A 24,608-nucleotide genomic window follows, 5' to 3' on the forward strand; every position below is an offset into this window, starting at 1 on the left:
GAATTTGCACCTTAATTTCATCCCGTTTTCTCCTAGGTTCCAGCCTGCCTAGAATAATGAGGGATAGTTCTTATTTTATTAAAACTATAGTGTAATATTGGTATGAGATTGTTCTTTACTCCAAACTCTCATATCTGGTAATTAAAATTGCCCTTGCTTCCCACACTACTGATTTACTAGGGAGAGGAGGCTTTTTATTTTTTTATAAGATTCAATGGAAATAAAAGCCCACTGTCAAAACAAAAACATAATTCCAGAAATATGTGCAAGGAATAATGCATTCATTTATCAAAATATGACCACATAACACTAAATATGAATATAGGCAGAATACTCTGAGACTTCCTTTATTCTCTGTGATAATTAAAGCTACTAGTCTTATTCTAATATCACCATTTAAAAAGTAAGTTGGATAGGGGTACTTGGGTGGCTCAGTCAGTTAACTATCTGCCTTTGGCTCAGGTCATGATCCTAGGGTCCTAGGATCAAGTTCCATCCAAAATGGTGCCCCAGTATAGAGGACAATCCCTAGAGTTTCATCATCAATTTGTTCCTGAATAATCCAAACCTCCTGGTTTTCTTGCACTTAAAAATTGTTAAGTAATATTCATGACAAAATGTTTTGTGTGTGTATGTGTGTGTGTATCCCAATAATTTGCAGCTATCTTGTCTGTCTTATCCCCATGCCTACCCCTTAGGAATTACGGCTATCTTTAATCTTGCTCATACTTTTTGTTTTATGGTTTTATCACAAGTGAGTACATTTCTAACACAATATGTTATTTAGTTTTCTTATTTTGAACTATCTAAAGATGCTGTCATACTGTACCTAAGCTTCTGGGACTTTTTTTTTTTTCCCCACTCAAAATTACTTTAAATAACTTCATTTTTTTAATGTATTTTGTCAAAATATTGGAAATTATCATCTAAAATATCACAACTTATAGTCCTGGTTTGAAAGTCTTGGTTATAGTTTGGAGTTTGATTAACTATCCTAGAAATTTATAAAAAGATCAGACACTTTATACATAATATACTGTACTATGAGCGCAATGAAACACAAGCTACCCATAAGCCTCTAAAAATTAAGAAAGAAAATGATATATAGAAAGCACAAAATTTTGATAATCCAGACCAAATACCAATCAATACCTTTCAACAACAAGGATTTGCATAAGTAAGAATATTTTAATATCTGTGAAGAACAAGTAGTTTGGGAAATTGACCTAAAATGGTGGTTGTGAAAAAAGTGATTAGTGATAAAATAGAGAACATGCAGGAAAGATAAAATTTATATTTTCAGAAACTAACTGAAATTAAATGAAATACTATTATAAATTTTCAAACAGTAATACGAAATCCTTAAATTATAGGCTACTGTTATTGATATGACCTGCCTTTAGCAAGACTGCCTCCAACTTGAAAGTTAACACGTAACCCAAATACATTTAGGGTGGAAAAGATACGAAAACTTCTCCATGACTAATAGGTTTTAACCCGCAACCTATTCTTCATCACCAGATATTTCATGGGAGTAGAGGGTGATTTAGAAAGCACTTTCATTTCATCCTTTTCTCCCAAATACCTTCTTCCCTCTGAAACCAATGTTAACTTATGTATCCTAAAGTGATACATTAAACTGCAGTGGACACTGTAGTAAGTTTATAAAAATACTATCTATTCTGATTGTTACAGTTGTACTTTCAAATATTTAGGCTCCATCTATCAGTTCATATTTAATTGCTCTACAATATGTAGTGTGTATTCTTTGTTCTTAGGATAAAAAAAGCAGGCTTGATTTAAAATATATTTAGTGAGTCTTGTTTTGACAATACATGTTGTTTAGAGTTTATGTTAGTAGACAAATTCTCAGTGTATTTTATTGGAAATCCTAGAAGTGAAAGCATCAGATCAAGGTTAAGGTGTAAAGATGATGATAAAAGAATGGCTTCAGTAGGTTTAAATGTGATCCAGTAAAATTTATCAGAATTGCAAATGCTTGTAAGACTGAAATTTAGTGTTAAACTTAACCACTCAATTACTTCTTTTTGGATTCCTAGTAGGTAGGATCCTAAGAAGTTCACTGTTAAAATATTCATAAAAAATAGAAATGTCAGAGCTCTTCAGTTACAAAGTTTTAATTTGGTAGCTGTGGTGTGACTGTTCCTCAAATGAAATAATGATTTTCCAGAACCTAAAAATTTTGTCATCTATGAATAAAGAAAATTGGACTTATAAAATAATTTGGTGACTTGTGGGTGACCACTCTAATTTCTCTTCTAATGCAAAGCCCATCAATGCATTCCATTTTCTTTTCTTTTAATGTGTTGTCTTAAAGCTCTAGAAACTCATTTAATATGATAAATCAGAAACAAAGATATGCTGTAACCATGCCTCTTAATCCCCTTTCTAATCCCATCAAAGCATCTGAAAAGTGAAAGGTCCTCCATTGTGCCAGTAGAATATAGAAAAACAGAGTCTGAAACAATCCTCAAAGGAGAGACCAAACCAGGGGGAAGTGATTACATTTCATCTGCTACACAAATCATTTAGCGTAAAGATGAATAAACAAACAAGAACTAACTTTAAAGTCACCTGAGCATCAAAGAAATTTTATCCTCATTTTAAGGAAAATATTATAACTATCTAAAAATAGTTTTACAAAGCAAAGTTGGGTTTGCTAACAGAGTAAAACAGCAGCATTGGCTTCTATAACTTTTAAATATTATTTCTTTAAATAATTTTCATTTAAAAAACTGCAGAAACCAAGTCAAACTAGATTATTTGGGTTCTTTAAACTAGAGCTTCCCAAATTTTACTGTACAAATAAGTCAAATGGAGAGCTTGTTAAAAGGTAGACTGTGACTGAGTAATTTTGAGGTGGGCTCCAGGATTCTGCATTTCTGACAAACCCCTAGCTGTCTCTGATGAAAATAACAAGTCCCATCCCAGACCTATAGAGTCAAAATCCCTAGCTTGTTCAAATGCACATTAAAATTTAAGAAGTACTGCATTAGCATCTCATCCCTGAGAGATAAATGCTAGTTTAAAGGGCAGGGCAAAGTTAATTCCTTCCATTTAATATATGCCTCATAAAGTAAAATAAAACTAGAAGAAAATATTCCAATATAGTAGTCTTCCCTTATCTGTGGGGGATATATTCCAAGACCCCTAGTGGATGCCTGAAACTGCAGATAGCACAGAAACCCTACATATACCGTTTTTTCCCCCATGCAAACATATTTAGATACGGTCTAATTTATAAATTAGGCACAGTAAGAGTAATAATAACTACAACTACAATAATATACTGTAACAAAAGTTACGTGAAAGTGGTCACTCTCTCAATTTTAAAATATCTTACTGTACTGTACTCCCCCCTGCTTGTGATGATGTGAGATGATAAAATGTTATACAATGAGAGGAAGTGAAGTGAGTGATTTGGCAGTGTGATGCAGCATTAGGCTACCACTGACCTTCTGATAATATCTCAGGAGGATTACCTGCTTCTGGACCATGATTGACTGTGGGTAACTGATACCACAGAAAGTGATACCTGGATGAGTGAGGGGGCTACCTGTACACATATCTCTTATCTGACCTAAAAACAGTGCCTCTTTTCATTAAAAAATATAGACTATTAAAAGTAAAATCAGGCATAAAATATTAGTGGTTTTCTGTGACGCTGTTAACTTAGTAACTGCAAATGCTTAAACCTGTTCTCTTTTTGACATTTTTAACTGAAGTGATCATAGGGGAAAAATTCACTTACTACCTTCTATTTGTAGCCTGAGGGCAGTCATTCTAACACTAATGACTGTCGGAGTATACATATCTTATATTTAGCTAAATCCATGTGTTACAGCGGTCAGTTCATTACTCACTGTTACACAGCTTTCCTTTTATTTTATTTTATTTTATTTATTTATTTGACAAACTGAGATCACAAGTGGGCAGAGAGGCAGGCAGAGAGAGAGGGGGAGAAAGCAGGCTCCCCACCAAGCAGGGAGCCCAATGCAGGACTTGATACCAGGACCCTGGAATCATGACCTGAGCTGAAGGCAGTGCCTTTAACCCACTGAGCCACCCAGGCGCCCCACTTTTTATAAATACTTATAATTTTATTGTCTTGTGATTATAAAATAATATAATTATTGTAGAAAATTTAGGAATTGCTATTAAAAAAAGAGAGAACAGCCAATTCAAACTACCAAAAGTTAACCACTATTTACGCTTATTATATAAAACTTCAGGCTCTTTCCCATGCATATATTCTTATTTTTGACAAAAACAGGATCACATTGCATATACTCTCTTGGAATCGCTTTTCTTTGTATAACAGTGTAATTCTCATCTGCTTTAAATTGTTTAAGCACTTTTTGAGATTATCTGGTACAGTTTAGAATGGCTGTTTGGAATATAGCTGAAAACTCATCCGTGAATGTAAATTCGTTCTCAAGTACTTAAAGTCTTGATAGTTGAAGGTAGAGTTTTCATTGTAAACTACTTCAAATATTTCATAACCTCACAGCATATATCATTTGCTGAAATGAAGTAAAACTGAGCTGTTTAATTGCTGACTTTCTACAAATTCAAGGGGATTACCACCAGATCAAAGTTTGTGTGGAATTTTATAATTCATCCGTTAAGCTAAGAATTTTGTTAACATTCTCAAAAACACCTCCTGGTTTAAGGAGACCTTAGAAGGCTATGTACTGGAACTTCCTATATATGGGCTTGAATCTCTTCTATGACCTCCTATTGAGTGATTATTCCTTACTTGAACTCAAATGCCTGGAAATTCACTACACTTTTCAAACTTTTTATTGTGAACTAATTTTAGACTTACAAAACAATTTCAAAAATGGTATAGAGAGTTCTAATATAGACTTCATTCAGCTTCTACTAATGTTAACATGTTATATGACAATAATGTAATTATCAGGAAATTAACAATTGATTTATAGACCTTATTTCAATTTTGCCAGTTGTCCTACTTATGTCCTCTTTTTGGTCCAGAATCTAAACCCAGATTCCATGTTGCATCTGTTGGTATTACTCCTCAGTCTCTTCCAATCTATAGCAGTTCTTCAGTCATGTCTTCTATGGCTTAAGGCAACTTTTGAACTGGCTAGTTTGTTTTGATGTATTCCAGATTTCTCCGTGTAAAGTTACTATTTTTCCCCTTGTAATTTATAAGTATCTTATGGTAAGACACTATGAAACTATTCAAATATTCTGTTTCATGTCATACTTTTCCTCACTAATTTCAGCTTTAATTGATGAATCTTGCTTAAAATGATTATATGAAGGTAATTTTCTATTTCTATCATTTCTTTTCTATTTATTATTGGAATTCACCTGTAAGAAAAAGCTATCTCTCCTCTTCCACTTGCTTATTTATTTATATCAGTATGGGCTCAAAGATCTTGTTTTAATCTATAATTTATGAGTCACATTATTATTCTTATTTTGTTACTCCAGTTGTCGTAGATTGGCCACTGGAAGCTCTTTCAGGGTGATTCTTATATCCATCCAGTGGCTAGCCCTATCTTTTTTAGCACGTCCTTACTTTCTAGCAGCACAAGATATTCCAGCCTCATCTTGTATTATTCCTAACCCATCCTTAGAATCAACCATTTTCCCAAGGAGTTCTGTTTCTTTTATTGGAAAATGGTATTTAGAAACCAACATTGGGTGCTAGGTATGCCCATTGCTACCGGGGTATATTGCTTTTAGACCTTATCATTGGACAGAGCTAGGAGACGGATGCATGTATAATCATGTACATATCTATATTTCTATAAAAGTTCCTCTGTATAAATAATTTAATACCATGGGTTTGCACTAATACCTCTAAGTCTGATCAAATACCAATGGATTCATTCATGCCTTTCCCTTTTCTTATTTGTTACTTCTTTTTCTGGCAGTGAGACAACTGGCTCTCTCACTCTCCATAAATATATTTACTTATTTGCTCAATCCTGGTGTACATATAAAGTAGATTTAGAATAGTGAACCTACACTCCTGTGAGAAAATAAAAAGTACTAACTGAAGTATAATAATTGTGTATAGTTCTCTTCATCTTTAACCTTATAATTTACAGTCAAAATATGATCTTCCCCACTTACTTAGGTTAGTTATTTTCATTTTCATTCCCTTCATTTTATATTACATTTTGAGTTCCTCCCACTTTCTTTTTGATTTTGATTATTTATGTTTGGGTATATGAAACATTACCATTATTCTAAGAGTCAAAACCACATAAGATATATGCTTTCCTCCCTCATTCCTTCTTCCCTTCCCATTTTCCCATTCTTTCCATCCTGTACCTATCTATCCTCTGTGCATAATAAATCTCATAGTTTCTGGTTTAACAAACCTGTATTATTTTTTTTTTTGCAAGATGAGCAGATATATGCATACCTTCTTATATCTCCTTCTTCCTTGCATATACTCTTTCGCACTTCCCTTTTTCCACTAAACAGTACATCATAGGGATGCCTGGGTGGCTCAGTTGGTTAAGCAGGCTCAGGTCATGATCCCAGGATCCTGGGATTGAGACCCACCGGACTCCTTGCTCAAGGGGGAGACTTCTCTCCCTCTGCCTGCTGTTCCTCCTGCTTACGTGCATGCCCTCTCTCTCTTTCTCTCTCTCTCTGACAAATAAATAAAAATCTTTAAAAAAGCAAACAAACCAAAAAAAAAAAAAAAAAAAAAAACCAAACCAGCATATCATAGAAGTCACTCCCTATCAGTTCATAGAGATACTTCATTTTTATAGCCACATAATTATCCATAGTGTGGATATGCCAGAGTTAGTTCAATCACTCTCTTATATGGGCCTTATGATGTTTCTAATATTTTACAATCAAAAAATACTGCAGTAAACATCATGCATATGTATTTGCATGTTGCTGGAGGTGTATCTTCAAAATAAATTCTCAAAATTAGGATTTTTGTATCAAAAATAAGTGTAGTTTTGTTAGGAATTGCCAAATTCGCTCCCAGAAGGGTCATACAAATTGGCACTCCCATTAGCAATAAGTAACAGAGGACTCCTTTCCTCACAACCTCAGTAACTATATTATGGTGTTTTTAAACTTTTGTCAGCCTGAGAGACAATCTCTGAATTGTTTTAAGTTATAGTTATGTAATTATAAATGGGTCTGAATAGTTTTCATATGTTTAAGAGCCCCTTTTTGTCTTTTTATTTTTTATAAATTGTTCTTATCTTTTCCTTATTTTTCTATCAGGTTTTTGTCCCTTTATCCTTCTATTTTTTTCTAAGATTTTATTTATTTATTTGACACAGAGAGAGAGAGAGTGAGCACAAGTAGGCAGAAGGACAGGCAGAGGGAGAGGGAAAAGCAGGCTCTCCACTGAGCAGGGAGCCCAATGTGGGGCTGGATCCCAGGACCCTGGGATCATGACCTGAGGCGAAGGCAGTTGCTTAACCAACTGAGCCATCCAGGTGCCCCATCCTTTAATTTTTAAGAGTTCTTTATATATTAAGTATATTAGTCCTTTGTCTGTGACGTATATTGCAAAGATATTTTCCCAGTTTCTCAGTTACCTTCTGTTTATGGTGTTGTTTTGTTTCTTTTTTAGAATGCATACTTTTAAAATTTGTTTACAGTAAAAATTATCAGTCTTTTATTTAATTGTCTCTGGATTTTGAGTCATAGTTCGAAAACCAGTTCAAAATGGAATTCACCCATGTTTTCTTCTAGGAGATGTATGGTTTCAATTTTTACATTTGGATCCCAGATCCACTTGGAATTTATTTTTGTATTTGCCATAAGGTACGAATATATTTGTCTTTTTTTCTAAATAGTTACTCATTATTTATTAAAAAGTTTAATTTCTTTATTCTTTTTTTTTTTTAAGATTTCATTGATTTAATTGACAGAGATCACAAGTAGGCAGAGAGGCAGGCAGAGAGAGAGGGGGAAGCAGGCTCCCCGCCGAGCAGAGAGCCTGATGCGGGCCTTGATTCCAGGACCCTGGGATCATGACCTGAGCTGAAGACAGAGGCTTTAACCCACTGAACCACCCAGGTGCCCCGAAAAGTTTAATTTCTTTAAAATGCCATCATTACTCACAGTATTTTGAGATATCATTTTTATCTTATACTACATTTCCAAACCTAGTTGGGTCTATTTCTGTGCCTTCTATTCTGTTCCACTAGCTATTCATCTATTATCTCACTGTTTTAATTGGAGAGGCTATTATAGTGAGTTTTAATGTCTGGTAGGGTTGGTTTCTCCCCCCCATCCTCAGTATTTTTTTCTTTTTCAGTATTTTTCATGCTATTCTTGAACTTTTGCTTCCTATCTAATTCACTTTCAACTTGTCCAATGCCACAAAAAAGCTTTATCAAGGTGTGTTAAATTTATAAATTAGTTCAGAGAGAGCTGACATTCTAATAATGTTTTGTTGTCCTCTCCAAGAATATGGGATATCTTCCCATTTCTTCTAGTCTACTCTTGTTATCTTTCTCCTGGAAGATTTTAAAGCTTTCTTCCTACAAGTTTTATAACTTTTCATTAAGTTTATTCCAAAATACTCAATCTTCTTTGTTTTCATTGTAAATGAGGTTCTTCTACCATTATGTTCTCTAACTGGTAATTGCTTGTGTATATTAAGGATACTGATTTCTGCCTGTTAACTTCTGCTACACTACGAAATTATTTTATTGTTTAAATAAAATTATTGATTATCTAGGGTTTCTAAGTATACTATTATATCATCATCAAATAGAGATAGTTTTTCGGTTTGTTTTTTTTTTTATCAGTTCTTATACCTATTTTTAATTTCTCTTGTCTGGTTGCCTTGGCTAATACCTCCAGAACAATTTTTAATAGTGGAAGAGACAGGGCATCCTTGCTTTATTCTTGATCTTGGTGAAAGGTTTCTGATACTTCCTCATTAAAGAAGATATTGGCTCTCACTACTTTGCAAAGCAGGTAATTTAATATTTTGATCATGATAATGATAGTAATAATGATGATAATATGATGATAACTAATACTTAACTGGGCACTTGCTCAGAACTGTGTAACACATACAGGTCTAAGCACTTTACATATATAATTACATATATAATTGCTCATTTAGTATTCACAAAGACTATCTGGTAGATATTATTATCCAATTTTACAGATGGAAAAACTGAAGCACAGAAACGTCTATCAGAGCCTAGGAGCAAACTCAGGCTATCTTGACTCCAGAGCTAGTCCACATATGTATATCATAACTGCTTCAGAGAGATAATTTTCATAGTTAGCAGTCATTTCTTACACTAACTTCTATCCATTCTCCTCACACAGGCAGATCAGTATCACCTAAGGAACCTTTAACAATGTCCCACCAAGAGAAATTCTGATTTAATTGGTCTACAGAAAGATTTGGATAGTGTTTTTAAAAACTCTCTATGTGTAGATATTTGCAAAATATATCATTAACAAAGGACTTGCATTTAGAATATATATTTTAAAAAGAACACCAGTAAATGACTATGAAAATGACAGACAACCCAATAGTATATGACCAGAGATTTAAAGTCATACTTCAAATAAGAGGAAATAAAAATAACCATACATATATATATATAAAGGTATACCACATCATTAACAATCTGGAAATCTCAATTAAAATAGCAAAAGACACCACTGCACACCCACAAGAATAGCCAAAACTAAACCATCTAACAATGCCAAGAGTTGATGAGAAACAGTCTGGGAACATCTACAAAAGTTAAATATATACATGCCTCACATCCTAGCAATTCCACTCTTGGACACACACCTTAGAATTGCACTGTTCAATATAGTTGCCACTTCTCACATAGATCTATTTAAATGTAAATTAATTAGGGGCACCTGGGTGGCTCAATCAGTCAGGTGTCCTACTTATGTTTTAGCTCAGGTAATGATCTCATGGGTCATGAGACAGAGTCCTGCACAGGGCTCCACACTCAGCAGGGAATCTGTTTGAGATTATCTCTCTCCCTCTCCCACTGCCCCTTTTCTATCCCTAAAATAAATAAATAAATCTTTTAAAAACTTAATTTATTTTTTATTTAAAATTCAGTTCCTCAGTTGCACTACTCACAGTTCCAGAGCTTAATATCCAAATATGACTAGCGGCTTCTACTGTACTGGACAACAAAAATATAAAACATTTCCATCAATGCAGTTCTATTGGACAGTGCCACCCTAGAACCTGATCTCTTCCAAGGCTGGGAGGGGCTTTAGCAATGTGTTCATATGCACATAGGTTTTTGTAAAATTAACAAAAACAATATTTGTTTTTGTATTTGAATATTTGTGTATTCAAGCTACCAGTGTAACATCACTGAATGCAGTTAGGAAGAAATGTGCAGCAGCACATTATTTTAGTATTTCCAATATATACATATAATAGGTGCAAATAATTTCAAGAGCATATATAATAACAAAATGTAATAAAGCAGAAAAAGATGAATTTTGAGTATTCATTATCTTTCTAATATAATTTAGTTTAAGTTTATATAATACACTTTTTATATTGGCTCTCAAGATTGCTGGTCAGTATAAGCCAGTTTCAGTATACCACTGGCACACTTCATTCAACATAAAACATGTGCAACAACAACCAGTGTCTGATCACATGAGCCATAGTGTCCAAGCAAGCTGTTCTGCACTCTTCCCTCCTGCCTTTTTTTTTTTTTTTTTTTTTTTTTGCTATGTTTCACTCTATCTCTTCTTAGAATCTCATTCTTTCTCCATTTTACCATTAATGAGTCTGTCCTTTACCAGGCACCTCAACCTCAACCGACAATTGATTTAGGCATTTGGTCTTCTTAGCTTGGCTTGACTCCCAATTTTTCCCAAACAGTAGGGACTGAATTTGCATCCATTTCAAATGCAGGGTCTAAAGTAGAAACACTTCCCTCCCCCCCCACCATTCTCAATAGACAACAAAACACTGGGAAATATGCAAACACCCACATTATGTGGCTAGTGTTGTAAGCTTAAAACTCAAGGCTGTATCTCCTGGTTCAGAGTTTAATGATCTTTTTAAAAATTATATTCTTTGAGGGGTGCCTGGATGGCTTAGTCGTTAAGCGTCTGCCTTTGGCTCAGGTCATGATCCCAGGGTCCTGGGATCAAGCCCCATGTCAGGCTCCCTGCTCTGCGGGGATCCTGCTTCTCCCTCTCCTTCTGCCTGCTGCTTCCCCTGCTTGTGTGTGCACCCAATCTCTCTGTCGAATAAATAAATGAAAATCTTTTTTAAAAATTATATTCTTTGAAATAAGAAGGAACTAACTAAAGAAAGCATTCTCTCTCTCCCTCTCTCTTTTTTTAAACCTGTCTCCTTCCCTACCACAGACTGTTGGAAATGACTGATGAAGACTTAAAGGGTTAAAAAGACAAAGAGAAGAGAGAAAGAATCTCTATCCCCTACAAAGTCCTTACATATATAATAAAAATCTGATCTTAATATTTATATTTCTAAAAATATTTTATTAGTGTTAAGCTTTCTTTGAAATTATGCTTATAGAATCATGATATTTTATCCACCTTCAGACATAATTTAGATTTTAAACCATCTGAATATGACATCTTGTCAAATTACATAATGTTCGATTTAGATGGATAGTTCGTATACTGAGTTGTAACAAATTTTAGGTTTAGGGAACCTTTCAAGCAAAAGAATAATAACATCAACTCATTATAGATAGAAACTTTAAAGTCTCCCATTACAATTAAGTTAAAAGTCACACATACACACACAATATACATATATATTGTATACATATATATTTATATATTATATATAATGTGTATATATACATATATATTTTTTGTGTGTGCATTAGACATATAGTAGTGTGCATATAGTAGAGTTATATAATTAAGAATACTGTTTTTTAACTATATCTTGAAAATATAAATTCCTAAATGTAGAAACCAGTAATGTGATATTCCTTGACAATTAATTGCTTGACTTTATCCCTGTGTCTCACTTATAAAATGGCAGTAGTTATATTGATCCCATACTAAACAAAGATTCCCAAATAAGAAATGGAGGTTAATATGAAGGAAAATTTTAATTAATTTAATTTATAAGGGGGCGCCTGGGTGGCTCAGTGGGTTAAGCCGCTACCTTCGGCTCAGGTCATGATCTCGGGGTCCTGGGATCGAGTCCCGCATCGGGCTCTCTGCTCGGCAGGGAGCCTGCTTCCCTCTCTCTCTCTCTCTCTGCCTGCCTCTCCGACTACTTGTGATTTCTCTCTGTCAAATAAATAAATAAAATCTTTAAAATAAATAAATAAATAAAATAAATTTTAAAAATTAATTTATAAGTTGATGCTCATCTGGGCAACATTAAACATTTAAAAAAACAAACAAACAAAAAAAAAACCTTGCCTGGAATTAAGTGTTCCAGTGAGACCCTTAGAAAATCCTAACCACTTCAGTACTACTTAGATTTATGTTCAAGACTAGACACACATCAGCACATTTATAATTCCCTACCTGAGCCTAAGGCATCAGGGAAAGTATAAACAGTCAAGAAACATACCACTTTCAAATATTAAATAAATATTCTGAATCCTCTAGCTGTGTTTTCCTATCAAGAAATTACTTTTACAGGATTTTCTAATTTCCCACATCTGGGTTTTTTGTCTGTACACATTAAGGTTTAGAAAACATCACCTTTTGGGGTGCCTGGGTGGCTCAGTGGGATAAGCCTCTGCCTTCAGCTCAGGTCATGATCTCAGGGTCCTGGGATCAGGCTCTCTGCTCAGCAGGGAGCCTGCGTCCTCCTCTCTCTGTCTCTCTCTCTGTCTGCCTCTCTGCCTACTTGTGATCTCTGTCTGTCAAATAAATAAATAAAATCTTAAAAAAAAAAAAAGAAAACATCACCTTTTGAAAGAGTATATGATTTTTTTAGGCTTTGATGGTTTTAGTCTTGGTCTAGAAATTATTGAACAATCTGATTTAAAAGATATTTTCCCAAATCTACCTCCTTACCTTTCTGTTCACATCCAAAGAATAAAAATACCCCTTAAGGGTATTATTTACGTGCTTTTTTATGTCATATCTCCAGGCCTATTTTAGCTTCCTATCAGGTGAGTATCCCTGCACTCACTTTTCCTTCTAAAACATTCCAATTTAAAAAATTTCTTCCTCACTATAGTTTTGCATATACAAGAATTACAAACTTGCTGGATCTAAGACAATATATTTCAGACTTGTGGTCTATAAGAAAGCAATTACTTTTCTTACAAAGCAAGAAGGGAGGACTCAGCTTGAGTGATAACTGGTAGACAGAAACTAATCATTGGGGAGTTGTAATGCTAGTTAGAAAACAATGATCATGAGGCTTCTGACAACGGACTGGCTAATGCTAATCAATGAACTTCAGCATATCTATATAATTGGAATGTTTAAAACACTTAGATTTGGGCTAAGTTTTATAGTATCCAAAACTTTCTCCCCATTGTATTTTAAAATAACTCATACTTGTTAATTCAGTTATTCTCAATGGGCTGCTCCATCTCGGTTTTCTGGGATCAGGTCTTCAGTGCCGTAAAGAGGCAATGGCCAGTAATGTAGCCACTACCCACATATGTCTAGACTTAAATTTATTTTATTTTATTTTATTTTTAAAGATTTCATTTATTTATTTGACAAAGAGAGACACAGAGAGAGAGGGAACACAAGCAGAAGGAGTGGGAGAGGGAGAAGCAGGCTTCCCACTGAGCAGGAAGACCAATGCAGGGTTCGATCCCAGAACCCTGGAATCATGACCTGAGCCGAAAGCAGACGTTTAATGACTGAGCCACTTGGGTGCCCCTAGACTTAAATTCGAATTAAAATTAAATAAAATTTAAAAATTATTTCCTCAGTTTCTTTCCTCAGTATCTTTCCTCAGTATCACTGACCACATTTCAACTGGCTTGAAATATGACTAGTGGCATGTGTTTAGTGGCTACTTCATTGGAGTGTGAAATCATAGAACATTTCCATCATTGCAGGAAGTTGTTGGATGGAGCTGCTCTACAGCATCTATGTTCTAAAGCTTCTTTAAATAGCTGAAGTGCATTTTTTCCTTTGCATCCATTACTGCCAAAATCGGGTTATTATAAAGAAGAAATCAGAGACACTCAGGACTCCAATTCCATCCTACTCACTCCCAATTCAAGATTAGTGCCAACCAAACCCAGTAGGCTTTAGTCTGCCTAAAACATCTACAAAACATTTGCTTTCCTCTATGATGATCCCAGCAGACCACTGTTTGCCCTGTGAGAAGGGAAGACTCATAGGAGATAAGGGCATTTCCAAAAATGATCTGGACCATTTCCCAGGTGACTTTAGTAAGTTTGGTTGGATGCACTCTACCCCTACTATAAGTGATTGTTTTTTTATTCTGTGCCTTTTTTTTTTTTTTAAGATCTTATTTATTTAATAGGGTCTCGATCCCAGGACTCTGAGATCATGACCTGAGCCCAAGGCAGAGGCTTAACCCATTGAGCCACCCAGACACCCTCCTCTGTGCCTTTTTAAATGCATTTCTCTCTTTCTACCCTGTCTTTAAGTATACGTTTTTATAATTATGTATTTGCCATCTTTACAATTGAATCTTTGTGTCTCCCAGAGTCCTGTATGGTGCCTGCTGGGAACTTAGTGCTCCATAATGATGAATAAAAGAATACATGATCTGGGGCTGAACCACTCTCTCCCAGATATTCCTAGAGACCTTTCTGGGGAAAGGGGCCATGGCTATGTTTTCTGAATATCACTTCCAAGGTAACAAAAAGTCATCCCTAAGTGAGTCCTCAGGTAAAAACATAGTTGCAGACCCAAGTATTTAGAAACCCAGAAAACTGAGAAATAAAAGCTTGTAGTGTGGTGGAAAACTAGGGAGAGACAGAGACAGAAAGAAGTTATTTGAATTCTCCTGATACACTCAGGAAAAACAAAAGGAAAATTGGGTTCCTAATTGGTTCTTGCCCCACAAATTACAATTCAGAAGAATACATATATTTTGGAACATTGCTCTTTACACAGCAATTCACAATTATGTTGTGCCACAGTTCATTTTCATAGATGAGAAAAACTAAATGTAAATGTGTTTTCAATGTAAGGTAACAAAGAATCATTGATATTTTCCAAATAATTTATTAACTGAAGCATGATTTTTCAAAACCATCTGAAAAACCACTGGTATTTTTTAATGCACTTTATTAGAAACTGTGTACACTTCACATACCAGCATCCTTTCCTCCAACTCAAAGTGGGCAAAAAATTATTATTTCTTTATTTTAAATACTTCCGTACATGTTGAAGCAAGTTACAACAAACCAGTGGTCCTCCACAAAAATAATTCTCGGGCTTATTTTTTTCCACATTTATCTTATCCTTTGCTTCATTCTTCTAGAATCATACCATAGGGGTTTACAGTATGTGTACTGTTTAATAATAGAAGACATCACTGGTAGAATGAAAATGTTTCCAGGTTGTTTTTTTCTTCTCAGAATAGATTTTTCAGCACTCCGGAGAGCTTGCTTGATGTGATAATAATAATGTACTCTCTAATAAGAAACCCTGGTTCTTTAGATGTGGTCTTATTTATTTTCCACCATTCCCATGAGGCAGGAGAAGGTACAGCTTTTTGAAATTTAACAAGATGTCCAGAGATGGCAAATGACTGAACTAGGAAAATATTTTAGGCTCACTGACTCCTACTCTACCAAAATTAAAGGAGACATGAGATCTGACCTATGCTTTCATCCAGTCAGGTTTGAGTCACTGCATCTTGACCTTAGGTAGTGTGAGGAGAGTATGAGGGTACTGACTGTGCCTATATCATTCACTCAATAATTATTCATTGAACCCAGGGCTTAGGTACTAATATAAGATTCAAAGGCAATAAGATAACTTGCTCTCAAGTTATTCAGAGACCAGGAAGGGCGGAAGGATACAGATAATGACAATATTTCAAGAAAATTGATGACTGCAGTTTGTGAAAAAGTGCTACAGACACAGGTAATTCTGCCAAAGGGAGAGCAGAAATCATCACTTTCATTATGAGTCGTGAAAGGAGTAACAGTCCATCCTCCAGAAAGGGGTGGGATGAAGAGAACACATTACAATACACAAAGGCATGAAAAGTCTAGGAACTTTCAACATTACATTTTGGTATAAAATTTTGGTTCAAAAATTGCAGTGATAAGTCTTGCTTATATATTTATTTAGTTACACATTTTAAAATTTAACATGTGGTTAGCATAATCCTGAGATTCTCCTGGATATTTCCATGAGAAAAAGGAACAAAGAGAAAAATACACTTCAACTCCTTCTGAAAGAGAAAAGTTGAATTGATCCCAGGTGATTAGGAAGAAAATACATAGATTATTATAACATTTTAAAAATACTGAGTCTCTTATTCAGACATCTCCAACTTAAGCAGCTGCCTTCGGCTCAGGTCATGATCCCAGCATCCTGCGATCGAGTCCCACATTGGGCTCCTTGCTCAGCAGGGAGCCTGCTTCTCCCTCTGCCTCTGCCTGCCTTTCTGTCTGCCTGTGCTCATTCTCTCCCCCTCTCTCTCTCTGATAAATAAATAAAATCTTTTTTAAAAAATGCCCTTACAAGAAAAACTGTAAATTAATGCTTTTTTAAATAACCAAATCTTAGTGTCAGCTCCATGAGGATTAAGTTGGCAGTGGCCATATTTCTTTTTTGTCCCTAGTCCTGTATTTTCTTCAGCAACATCTTTCACAGGGATATCTTGCCCAGATAGAAGGCACAGTCTCTCTGAGGCAAGCCCCAGTGGGCATCAAAGAATGAGAAGTGTTCTCTCCTGAGGAATGATGCACATTGTCTTAAGGAATTGGTGTACATTACAAAAGGTTTCTTAGGTAGTCAGAGAGGTGAGTACAGGCTCCACCAGAACTCTAACATCTTAAAACATTGATACAAGTAGCACTTTCCTATGATCATGGAGTTGCACCATGAGACAGCACCATCCTTCTCCCACAATAGAGTAGATGAGGTCAGATGTGAATCATTTGGGTGGGAATTTGTCATGCTGAGCGTATACTTTTACAAACAAAGATGAACCGGTATTCTTGGGTCTTCAGAAATGACATCTAGCTCTTTGTAATTGTGTGGGTTGAACTGTAGATCTCTGGAGTCAGAGTCATGTGCTTCAAAGCTGGCAGTTTCTAGTTCTGATCCATAACTATTGTTCAACCTTTTTGTGACCCTCAATACCCTCAACTGAAAGGGGAGATAAAAATACTCATTTCACAAGGTATTATGAAACAAGCTAAAAGTATGAAACATTAGGTGTTTGTTGTTAATTAAATATGCATGTATTCATGAATTCATTCAACTAATATTTGTTATGAGTCATTAGGCATTCTGCTTATCTGCACCAGGTTCAGAAAGTTACAGAAGTTTGTGACAGTTATTGCCTTGGATATGCACTGGAGGTCTTGAGATTTATGCCTGTCTCTCAACCAGTTCCTACAGGGAGAATCTATGTGTAGACTTTATGGTAAATAGACAAAGCAGGAGTTCCCCCCAAATCACACAGCTATAAAGAGCCTAGTCAAGACTCTACCCAGAGTGTCAGATTCTAGGACTCACTTTTATCTCCCCTCTTGCCTACTCACTACCCGCCCTCTCTGTGAGAAGACCAGGCAGTAATTCACAAAGAGGACACTGTTTCATTCATTGAAATATTTACAAATAACTTCCTGTCTATGTAAGAGTTCCTCTTCTGAGTTTTAAGCTTCCTAGTACTCAGCACCATTATAAAAATGTAGATGCCTACTCTGGATTTTCCATCTCCAAAGGGTCCCCAAGGTTAGGGTACAAAAACCAAGTGAAATAATCTTCAAATTCATCATTCTTTCCCCATTATATAGCAGACATACTACAAGTTTGTTTCCAGCGAATAACTTCTCAACTAACAACATCTAAACACCAAGTCCCCAGACACAGAATGACCCATATATAACCCATAGCTCAGATATGTACTACATGCTCATATCCCTTAAGAAATAGTATTTCTCTGGCACCCGGGTGGCTCGGTCAGTTAGGCGGTTGCCTTCGGATCAGGTCATGGTCCCAGGGTCCTGGGATTGGGTCCCACGTCAGGCTGTCTGCTCAGCAGAGAGCCTATTTCTCCCTCTCTATGCCTACTTGTGCTCTCTATCTCTCTCTCTGTCAAATAAATAAATAAAAATCTTTATATTAAAAAAAAGAAATAGAATTTCTCAAAACACAAGCATGCACACGACCACACTCACAAAACAAGTAACATGCATTCAAAACTGTAGTCTATTTGTTATGCCCATTTGGGGAGGTTCATAGAAGAAGTTGGTAGGAGAGAAGGTGAAAAAGAGTCAATAATGGCTCATATATCACCCTTTCCTGCTTATGAGAAGCACTAAAAACTTTTCTATAGTTATTCTATTGCCAAAAAGAGCCATCATTCTGATGATGGAGTTCCAATCGTGGATCCTACATGGCACGGAGTAATCATACATAAAGGCACATAAACCCAGAACCTTGGATATGTTTCTTGTTGCTGGGCAGAATTTGGACTCTAGCTCTGGTTCTATGACATTGGGCAGGTTCTTTGCCTTTGTTTTCTCACTTGAAGAATGAGAAATTTGAGGAAGAACTCAAGGTTGGAACTAGGTAACCTCAGGTCTTTTCCAGCCCTAAAATGCTGTGGTCTATAATTCTTTCATATATTGCACAGTCCCCAGATTTCACTTTAAAAAGGTTCTCTCTCCAGAGTACTCAGGTTTTCCTTATTCCAGTACTCAGTTGAAATTCCAGTTGAATTTTCAACTATGTAATTGCCTCAGTTGTTATTTCTTTCTTTCTTTTTCCTTTTTAAAAATATTTTATTTATTTATTTGAGAGAGAGAAAGAAAGCGAGAGACAGCACGAGTGGATGGGGAGAGTCAGAGGGAAAGGAGAAAGGGCAGAGGGAGATGGAAGGGCTGAGGAAGAGGGAGAAGCAGAAAAGGTGGGACTCCATTCCAGGACCCAAGGCAGATGCTTAACCACTGAGCGCCATAGAGGCGCTCCCTGGATTGTTATTTCTTATTGAAGTTATTTATATCTACTATAAAGCTATGCACCTTGAGGCAGTATTGATAAGGCAAACAGATTTTGGTTTGAATAGTTTTTGTTTTTTTTGTTTTTTAATGTTTGAGGTGTTCCTATAATTAGAGCCTGAAAATGTTTCTACATAAGAAAATGTCTACGCCTTTGCTTTACTAGCAAGAGTTATTTATAACTTTACTTCTTTCAAGTTTATTTTACTAGAAATAACAACACACCTGAGGCATTAGGGAAGTAGCTGGAGCTTTTTAATCTTCAAGAATTTCTGGGGTGCCTGGATGGCTCAGTGGGTTAAGCCTCTGCCTTCGGCTCAGGTCATGATCTCTTGGTCCTGGGACTGAGCCACATATGGGGCTCTCTGCTCAGCAGGAAGCCTGTTTCCCTCTCTCTCTGCCTGCCTCTCTGCCTACTTGTAATCTCTGTCTATCAAATAAATTGAAAAAAAAAGACTTAAAAAAAAAGAATTAAGCTTCCTTTGAAATTTCAGCACTCTGATGCAGAGAACATGTTTTCAATCAAGTATCTTGCAATTTAACTTTATTTCTTCCTCAAAGTTCAAAACTGACTGTACTATCTCTGTTTCTCAAGCATCTGCCTATGGAATATGGGATTCTGAGTACTGGGGAATTTGCCATACAAAGCATAAATCAGAACTTTACCATGGTAAAGCCTCAAATGATTGGACAAGAGTTTTCAAGAGTCCACATATTATATCAACAAGCATTTTTTTGAACCTACTTCAGTGTGCCCAGTACTGTGCCCCATATTCACTGCCAGGGACTGAAACAAAGTAACTGCAAATACTGCTTTCTTTCAAGGAAAGAAATCTGTATAGAAGCAGGTGCTTGCGGCTTCAGCCAAATCCTACTTGCATTGTCGCCTATCTTGGGATAACCCATGAGTTAGAGGAAGCAGAAATGATAGTGTGCAGTCTGGAATGGTTTAAATGTGGCCAGCTCAGTGGAATTTCTCAGCCGCATGCCTGTTTTCTGAGCTTCCACCTTCCCCAGTTCTCTCACAGCTGGGTCAACTCATTTCATCTTCAGCAAATCCAGCCTTGCTATTTATTTTCAGAGCAATTTGGGTTTTAGTAGGCTATAAATGCCTCCATTCATCCAGGCTTATTATAGTATCCCTTTTCCTGCAGGCTGGCCCCAGACACAGGGCCTGCGCACTGAGTCCTGAGATGCCCTCACTACATTCTAAACTAGAGCCATTTTCTACTTTTCCCAGATCTTGACACCCCATTTCAGCCCTCATCCTATCTCCCAATTCCAGCTCACACAGAAGACAGAGAAAATTGCCAAAAGCCAATTCCCTGAAGGAGTTACTTTCTGAATGACTAATTCACTAAAATCAATAAATTTATCAATATATCAATAATTTAAGCTATATTCTTTTTGAATGCAGTAAATGAATTTGGAGATATTTTATTGAGAATATGTTCAAGAATATGTCTTACTTAAATATGATCAAGAATATATTCTTCTTGAATACATTAAATTCTACTTACAAAAAAATTCTTCAAGAATATACTCATAAGAAAACTTAAAGACCCATATGACCCTCAGCATTTAATGAATTGAATGTTATTTAAAGTACAGCTAGAATAAAATTTCTTAATGAATACATTCAAGAGGACTATTTCTCAGGATCAGCACTTGGTAATTGCTACTTTTGACAAATTGATCATTTTTTTTTTAAAGATTTTATTTATCCATTTGACAGACAGAGATCACAAGTAGGCAGAGAGGCAGGCAGAGAGAGAGAGGGGAGGAAGCAGGCTCCCTGCAGAGCAGAGAGCCCGACACGGGGCTCAATCCCAGGACCCCGGGATCATGACCTGAGCCGAAGGCAGAGGCCCTAACCCCCTGAGCCACCCAGGCGCCCGGACAAATTGATCTTTTAATTGGCTTTCTGCAAAATGATTTTGGCAAAAAGATATGGAGTGTCCTGGAATCTCCGATTCCAATGATCAGCCTTCCTGAATTTCAGAGTATTTTCTACACCACTTACTCCTGGCTAAGCTCTGCTACATATGGCCCCTAGAATTGCCCGGAGAATGTCGCTTATTGAAGTAGCTGGGCCTTACTCATGACTGAAAGGCCATTGTTATCATATCTTACCCAAAAGAAGCTATATAGTAGAGACTCAACTATTCCTACTCTTGTTCAACCTTATTGACAAATCTCAAAGCATAAAGGGGCCAGAGGCCTGTCTTCCTTTTCTAATACCCAGTTTTTAAATATTTCCTTATCTCTCATAATACCATAGTTATAAGAAACCTTGAAAACCTTCAGGGAAATAGATTATCTCCTTATGTTGAAAAAAATTTACTAGCTTTTAGCAGAATAACTTTTATTGGAAGATTTCTTATTGTTTAGAGTATAATAGAAGAAGTTGGGCAGCAAAATGGGCAATTTTAACATCAATTTGATTCATTTAGGTTGAGAATATTTCCCCTTACTCTCTAGTAAGAACAAATGCATATTCTTAAAAAGTTCATGCTAAGAAGTAATCACATCTTTTAAAAAAAGTATAACTAACTGGAATTCAAATAAAAACTTTAAAAAATAAATAAAAATGGTCATTCTCTTACCAAAATAAAACAGTGCATATCATCAAATTCAATTTTCAATGCTATGATTTAACATATGACTTCACTGCTTTTATGTAAATGGACTTCAAATCATCACCTTTATTTCTCCAATCAGATCTTACTAAGTTGTTAGGTTAGTTCCACACCATATATCTTAAAGTCTGTTTTATTTTGCAGCTCCCTACTCCCACCACCACCAAATATAATGACTTTATATTCAATATCTTAAAGTAGTAGACATTTCTGGTATGGTAGGGGGCATTTCAAAATAATAATGGGTTATAAGAAAAACTAAACCCTAAGTATTTGGAGACCAACAGAACTGAATGAACTTGAAAATATAGCAATTTAAACAGTAAAACCTTATTTTGTTGGCACTCAAGAATAATGCTAGCTGGAAAAGCTCAGTTTCTCAAGTCTAAATGATATAGTGACTCCTGATCTGAAAGTCACGTGAAAAGCAAGTACTTGATGAGCAACATGAACACATTAATTTTTCAAATTTTTTTCTGTTAGGTCATGGCAGTGTGAATGAAAGAGATAAACTCACATGAATAGCCACAGGTATCAAAGTCCAGTAACTGCACCTTGATTCTGCAATAACCTTCTCTCAATGGCTTCCATGTTGTACTGAATATATATTAAGCCAACAAAAAATAATCTCACTTATATCAGTCATGATATCACACTCAGCAGCCTTTTTGAGGTTTTATTTAGAGCAATGGTCCTTAAACTTGACTATACATTAGAATCACCTAGGGATGCCTGGGTGGCTCAGTTGGTTGAGTGGCTGCCTTCGGCTCAGGTCATGATCCCAGTGTCCTGGAATGGAGTCCCATATCGGGCTCCTTGCTCGGTGGGGAGCCTGCTTCTCCCTCTGCCTCTGCCTCTGCCTGCTGCTCTGCCTGTGCTTGCTCATTCTCTCTCTCTCTGACAAATAAATAAGTAAAATCTTAAAAAAAAAAAAAATCACCTAATGATTCTTAGTCCCCAACTAGACTAATTAAATCAAAATTTCTGAGTGTGGAATCCTGCTATTTATACTTTAAAAGTCTTCCTGAAGAGACTCTGGTGAATACCTAGACTTGAAAACTACTGGTTTAGGGCTAGTATCTGCTGGACCCCAAAAATACAACAACTGTAGAAATTTTCTTCCAAATTTTCCTGCTCCAGAGCTTAGTCATTGACTTTAATGTTCCTACTTTAAAATCCTGTATCTGATATTGACCTAGCTCAGATGTTGGATTTGGGTTTGCTTGAGACTTATTTGGACATACAGTCTAATAGCAAGGTGGTTAAGCTAATGGACTTAAAAAATAAAACTCTATATAAATAATTTAACCCATAAATGCTTTTATAGACTTGGATATTGGCAGCCTGGACTTAATATACTTAGGCACAGCAAATTTGAGCTTGAAATAATGAATTTATGTTAACTATTAGGAATATTAAATTTGAAACATGTTAATTTCTTTTTTTTTTTACAATTTTATTTATTTATTTGACAGAGACACAGCGAGAGAAAGAACACAAGCAGGGGGAGTAGGAGAGGGAGAAGCAGGCTTCCCACGGAGCAGGAGTGCAATGCAAGACTTGATCCCAGAACTCTGGGATCATGACCTGAGCTAAAGCCAGACACTTAATGAATGAGCCACCCAGGTGCCCCCAAAACATGTTAATTTCTAAAAGAAGGATGGAAAAAGAGAAATTGATCTGGGGAGGCATTAAAAGGATATTTGCAGAATAAAAGAGCCTATTTACTGAAGAACATAATGAAAGAGTGACCTCTATTTTTCTCAGCCATAGTAGGATTCTCATCAGTATAAATGTTTATTTCTATTTTTAATCTTTAATGAGCTATTATTTCAACATTTTAGTTAAATTAAATTTCAAAGAGAATCACAAAGTGCCTCAAGAAGATTCAGCAAATAGATTTGTCTTGGTTCTTTGAACAAACCTAATAATAATGAAGATAGTCATCTAGATAATAAAATCATTTCATTTATGAGTTAATTGATTATTTGTACCTTAGTATTTCCATATTGTGAGAGAAGCACTGTGTTTTCATATTTGATCTCTTACCAGTAAACTGAACATGGCATATTGTATCTACATACTGGGGTGAGAATAGAGGAGAGCACAATAATTATGACAAAGAATGTATCATAATAATCTCTTAATTTTTTTTCATGTAAAAGGGAATTTTAACAGAGCCTTAGATGAAATAATATTGTTTTTGTTTTTATTAATATACAGTGTTACATTAGTTTTAGGAGTACGACACTATTAAACAATTCTGTATATCTCTCAATGCTCATCAATCTACTTTATGTTTCATCCATCCTCCCACCCACCGTCCCCTCTGGCAGCCACCAGTTTGTTCTCTGTGTTTAAGAGTATATTTTCTCATTTTTCTTTTTCTTGGTTTGTTCATTTGTTTCTTAAATTCCACCAATGAGTGAAATCATATGGTATCTGTCTTTCTCTGACTTATTTCACTTAGCATTACACTCCCTAGGTCCATCCATGTTGTTGCAAATGGGAAGATTTCACTCATTTTTATGGCTGAGTAATATTCTATTGTGTGTGTTTGTGCATGTGTGTGTGTGTGTGTGTGTGTGTATCTACTTTATCTTTTCATCTATGGATGATCAATTGGGCTGCTTCCATATTTTGGCTAATCTAAATAATGCTCCAAAAACACAGAGGTACAAATACCTTTTCAATATATGGTTTTATTAATATCAATATTAATTAATGTTGTTTTACTTTAATAAATCACATAATTTAATGTAATCACATAAATGTAAGAATGAAGAATATAAAAGCAGTTCCCTTGAAAAAAGGACAACTTTCCTTTTTATTT

General features: G+C 35.6%; 1 protein-coding gene and 1 long non-coding RNA gene across 6 annotated transcripts in view; one reads left to right on the top strand and one right to left on the bottom strand.

The window, feature by feature from the left end:
* LOC132012115 (uncharacterized) overlaps nucleotides 1-24,608 on the bottom strand; it is a 196,068-nt gene that overhangs the window by 129,998 nt on the left and 41,462 nt on the right. The window lies entirely within an intron of this gene.
* Nucleotides 1-24,608, top strand: part of GPR149 (G protein-coupled receptor 149) — a 62,996-nt gene that overhangs the window by 8,758 nt on the left and 29,630 nt on the right. The window lies entirely within an intron of this gene.

The sequence above is a fragment of the Mustela nigripes genome, chromosome 2 (genome assembly GCF_022355385.1).
Source record: "Mustela nigripes isolate SB6536 chromosome 2, MUSNIG.SB6536, whole genome shotgun sequence".
NCBI classification, from domain to species: Eukaryota; Metazoa; Chordata; class Mammalia; order Carnivora; family Mustelidae; genus Mustela; species Mustela nigripes.